The 5,802-nt window shown below is 31.6% G+C and overlaps 1 protein-coding gene across 3 annotated transcripts in view; it reads right to left on the reverse strand.

The window, feature by feature from the left end:
• The window catches only part of inaD (inactivation no afterpotential D), a 2,962,486-nt gene extending 2,956,815 nt beyond the window's left edge, over nt 1–5,671 (reverse strand). For 2 of the 3 annotated variants that reach the window (XM_043429354.1, XM_043429355.1), the window contains exons 1-2: nt 5,545–5,648; nt 4,684–4,768 (exon numbers count right to left, since the gene is read on the reverse strand). The gene's annotated coding sequence lies outside the window, so the exon portion shown is untranslated. Of the gene's footprint in view, nt 1–4,683; nt 4,769–5,544 lie in introns of all 3 variants that reach the window. The other variant, XM_043429353.1, reaches the window with a different exon arrangement.
• Nucleotides 5,672–5,802: the final 131 nt, after the last annotated feature.

The following is a 5,802-nucleotide window of genomic DNA, read 5'->3' on the forward strand; positions in this document are numbered from 1 at the left end:
TTGAGAATCTGATGTACAAAATGTGCGATTGATGATCATAGTTGGAATCCTCTTGAATCACGTTACCACGATCAGCATGAAGAAATAGTAGAAAATCATAGGACACATATTAGGCAACGAATTAATAATATGTATTAATCTGCTGCAGACCGATGGAGTGAAAAGGATCGGAAAGAGCAGAGCCAAACTCAATAGGAAGCAAAATATTGGAATATTCAAAAATAATGATGACACAAGAAATAAATTAGAAAACATTTATGCAATTGGAGTTTCTCACATTATACATTAACAGTTGAGTGTGTTTTTGTTTTATTAATTATCAACCATAATATTTCAGATCGCAAAAAGAAAATTTGACGTTATAGGTTGACGAACGTTTTTCCTCACAACTTCCAGACCTATTTTTGATAAACTGATTTGCCTTATTTATATTATTCACTAACTATGCGAACGTTTGTTACATTTGTCCCGCACTTCGTAACGTCAAACCCCGGCCGGTTCGTTACCACACAGCTATCAAAGGGAACTCGTATATATAAACTACATTATTACACATGATCAAGAGACGCGGTAGCGGCTCGACGCCAAGTATTAAAAGGAAAAATAGCAGCGCGTAAAGAAAAAGCCAGCGCGAGCCCTGCCGCACTCTTATATACGCGAATATGCCGATTTTTGACGTCACAGAGTTTTCAAACGGCGCTTGCGGACAAACCATATTATTTATATATAATCACGCAACTGACGATATATTTACACTGGACAATATTCCGCGTACTCTGGTTTAATCGAAAGATTATTTCAGTTGACACTTATTTTCAATCGAACGAAATAATGAAATCTTGAAAAGTTTCGTTGACATATGCATCGCGGATCGTTTATATTCTTTTTCACACACAGATCACAGACTACATTTACGCGGCCGCTTTTATACTGGTTTAGTATACTACAAGTTTTAACAAATTGAATATTAATATGCACTTCATTAGATGATGCGAAAATTATTTTTATTTATCCCGCACGCACTTCATAACATAACCCCAAACGTCAACATGACGCGAAACTTCAGCTGGTGATTTTCGAGCTCTCCAGCTCCTTAGCTTATTTCCGCCAATCTTCCCTGCACTTTTTATCGAATGTCATTGGCCCAGAAATTCTCTCACCCTTCATTGGTTGCAAAGAAAATTATCTCACCGGGGATTGGTGATCATGGGGGCCAAGGTGCCTATGTTTGTAGCGGTCAGAGTACACGTATACAGATACGTCAAATCCCGAATGTGTTAGTAACTTTTGCATAATCTTGAGCCCGTGTAAAGTTTTTTCTCAGCAATTACACCACCGCTCATGCTGATTTTGGGCTCATTCGATAGAGAACTTCTTAATTAGCTGAAAGTTCAATTTTCAAAGCCGTACATAACTCATGAGCTTCGTAATTAAAGAAAATCACATGCGAATTTTACCCCCACCACGTCGAATCGTTTTATTCAGAGAAAATATAGTCTCGGCAAGAGCCTCGGGCCAGCAGACGACAGGGCTATCAATGTACTTGTCCCGAGACTCTACCGAGTCTCTTGATAACTAAGCAGAAGAAAATTTTGAAAAAAATTGTGTCCTCGCACTTGATGTTGAAGAACATTATCACCAAATTTGATCAATTTCTTATCAATTTGACGAACGTAGCCACCCTCCTTAAAAGTACTTGTCCGGTCCATCACTTTCCATTCAAAATGAAAATCAATCATAAAAAAACGAAATTGTACGGCAGAATCCGGTTAAAAATTTATTGACATGCCATATATTTTACTAGTTTAATGTTCTTGAAAATAGTGTAGGTTAGTTCTTATACCGAATGGAATTCATTCGCTGGAAGGAATGAGGAGTAAAAATTGCCGTCATTGCAATATAAACTGGGTGATTCTGGAAGCTTGAAAATATTTATTGTGCAAAATGTTTTTCATTTATCGATGCACAATAATATCCTTTGTATATTACAGGACAATACGTTTCCACTTTTGATTAAATTAGTGCAATTAAGTAAATATTACTTGAAGAAAATTCTCTCAATTCTCTCTGTTTGGATACTTGTGATCCATCAGTTCTAGAAAAGCCCTGATCATTTTTATTTGTATAAACAATTTAAATGGAAAGTGATGGGCCGGACAAGTACTTTTAACACATATTTAAATATAATTTGTTTTGATCCAATCGACGTCGAATTTTGTAAATGATACCAGAAGATCCTGAAAGAATCGGTTTTCTTATAAGTCTCTGTCACCGTGGAGTAACAAATGACTTTAGCTTTCAAGTGATTTTTTTGCATTTAAAATCTTCTCAGAACAATTTCATAATGTTGAAATTTGGAGTTACTCATAAATTACTTGTCCCCGAATGATATCATGAATTTTAGTGCTGCACGTAACTCAAGAGGTAACTTTTTTCAATTTATTAGAAAATACTTGGCCTCGAATTGATATCATAAATTCTAATGCTGCAAGTAATTTAGATCGAATTTTAGATTCGATTGATTTCGTTGGTAGAATAAGATAAAAAGAATGGGGCATCGTTTTTCAAAATGTTTTCAAGCGCGATATTTCGGTTTTTTATTTCTCATGTTTTATTTGAATTTTTTTCACTTTACAAAATAATTGCAGATTCGTATTTTTTTTCATTGTGATGTTTTTTTAGGATTTGTGAAATTTTTTTCGAATTTTTCTGTTGAAATTATTTACAGTTGGTTTCATAATTTTTTAATGGTAAAATGATTAGCATAACAAACAGAAACTGTTGAATCACATTGATGCTCATTTACATTTACATTCTGGAATGTGATTAATTATGAGCCAAAGCTTTAAACAAACTGCACTTAATGTTGAATGATATCGCTGACTGACAATGGATCATGATTTCATACAGTTTGCATTCAGCGCAGGAAACATTTCTCTCCCAATACTGAGCTGGAATAAAATCAGAAATTGTAAAAAAGTTGTATACAATGTTAGATTATATTGATGATTTTCAATGGATCATGATTCTCTGCTGTTTGCATTCAGCGCAGGAAACATTTCTCTCCCAATACTGCGCTGCAATAAAATCAGAAATTGTAAAAAAGTTGTATACAATGTTAGATTATATCGATGATTTTCAATGGATCATGATTCTCTGCTGTTTGCATACAGCGCAGGAAATTTTGATTTTCCAGGATTGCACTTGATTTAAGTCGATGGCTGCACTAAGCCGCTGGGTGGCTACAATTTGCAATAATATGGCTTATACCCCAGTGGCAAAAGTTCTCTCCCTTAAAGCTCATCAAATATAAGTTCATAGATTGATATAAGATCAACGAAAGTAGTACAAAAATAATCAAATTACCTGTAGGAGAGCGAAAAAAATGAATATTGGAAAAAAACGACATTTAAAAAAAAAAATATGTATATTTCCAGAAAATGATTTGTCTTGAAATTCCGCCACTTCAGAAAATCGGAGTAAACTTTAAAAAGTCTGAAATAAAAAACCGTTTTAAAAAAACATAAAAACTCCTGACTGAAAAAATCTTATAGTGTATTGAAAATAAAATGAAAACGAGAAAAAATCGATTTTTGAAAAAACAACATTGTAAAAAACTGTGTTCCCGAAAATTGATTTATCTTTAAACTCCTTTACTTAAAAAAATAGCAGTAACTTTTAAAGTCTGAAATAAAATTATAGAATATCATTAATATATCTAAGGAACTGTTTAATTGTTAAGTGCAAATTCCTTGAGATTTGATTCCTGTGGTTGATATTGAATGATGTCATTTATATACAAAAATGAAAATTGAAACATAACTGTCAAAGTTGAAAGATAGTACGATGAATGAAGATAAAAATTTTTTAAAATGTAATCATACTAAAAATAAAAAAAATATTATAAACATAACGAAATTAAATTGTCGTCGGGAGCAGTCTCTAATCAAATCATTGAGAAAGAACTAGAGACCACTGACGACGACAATTTAATTTTGTTATGTTTTTAATATTTGTACATTTACAACATTTTCTTTTTTTACAATATAACAAAATTAAATCGTCGTCGGGAGAAGTCTTTTATCAAATCATTGAGAAAGAACTAGAGACTTCTTCCGACGATGATTTAATTTTGTTATGTATATTAAATTTTTTGATTTTATATTAGATTACATTTTTTTGAATTTTTATTTTCATTCTTTGTACTATCATTCAACTTTGACAGTTATATTTCAATTTTCATTTTTGTATATAAATGATTCACCGACCATCATTCAATATCAACCACAGGAATCAAATCTCGAGGGAGTTGGACTTAACAATTAAACAGTTCCTTAGGTATCTGAATCATATTCTATCATTTTATTTCAGTCTTTTTAAAGGTTACGGCTATTTTCTCAAGTAAAGGAGTTTAAAGATAAATCATTTTTCGGAAACATGTACGGTTTTAACAATGTTGTTTTTTCTAAAATTCATTTTTTTCTCGTTTTCATTTTATTTTCAACACGCTATAAGATTTTTATGGTTATTGGTTTTTTTGTTATTACAATAAAACGTCGCGAGTCGGACGTATACTCTCTACGCTTATTAGAACATTACTTTAGAATGTTAAAATTGCGAATAACTTATAAAATACTTGTCCTTTAATTATTAGCATAAATTAAAGTGTTGCGCGTAACTTACTGTTAGATGGTCAATTTTTTATCCATTAGAATTTTTTAAATTTCGGATGCGTTCCGTAGGAATGAATTATTCTTTAACACTTGACCTAGAATTGATATTATAAAATTCAAGGCTGCACGTATCTTAGATGATAACTTTTTCAATTTATTTAGTTCTTCCTCGATTAGAATAGGATGAAAAGAACAAGGCATATGTTTTCAAGTGTGATATTTGGTTTTTACGTTTACTGTGTTTAAATTTATCTCACGTTTTATATGATTTTTTATTTTCACTTTATAAAATAATTACAGATTTCCAATTTTTTTGTTAATACAATAATTTTTCCTGATTGGTGAAGTTTTTTGTTATTTTTGTGTTGAAATCATTTTCACTTATGTTCATGATTTTTTTGTGAATTTTTTTTTCACACTTTTTTCAATATAATACGACAACGGGATCCTCAATGTACTTGTCATAACTTTTTTTCTCCAAAAGAGGATTTTCATGGTTTTTATGAGTATTATAGGGAAAAAATTACAGTGATTTTTTTCTTTCCTTGAACTCTGGAAGAGAAAGTATGATTTCTCGAACACCACATAATACGTGCCATGTATTTTTTTGTTGCTTCAATTTTCCCTAGCTATAAACGTTTTGAACTCTTTTGATATATTTTTTGTCACTTTTATAAATATTCTACTTTGGATAACTTTTATATTTAAAGTGATCATAGGTTAGAATGAATTTTCATCGTATTTTCCGAGTGCGAAATTTTCTATCGGCTCAATTTTTGATTCACAAACCGAGTCCTCAATAGAATTTCATTTTTTATAATCACTAAATTTCCCAATTAAATAGCTGCATTCACTATTCCACTTAACTCACCCAATTGGTAAGATATCAGGGGATTTTTGATAAACAATGACTGATTTTTATGTAATTCATACGATGAAATGTATTATCTAAAACCACATTCACAGCTAGTCTTTTCCGACGTTACCGCACAACGAGCATCAACCAAATCGAATTACGACGTTCATCTACAAGATACCATAATAGTGAGAAGCGCCCGTGCAATCAATATTTTACTCTACCAGTAGTTTTACTTATATATCTCTCTTTTTATAAAGTATAGTTGTAACG

Source organism: Venturia canescens, chromosome 9 (assembly GCF_019457755.1).
Source record: "Venturia canescens isolate UGA chromosome 9, ASM1945775v1, whole genome shotgun sequence".
NCBI lineage: Eukaryota > Metazoa > Arthropoda > Insecta > Hymenoptera > Ichneumonidae > Venturia > Venturia canescens.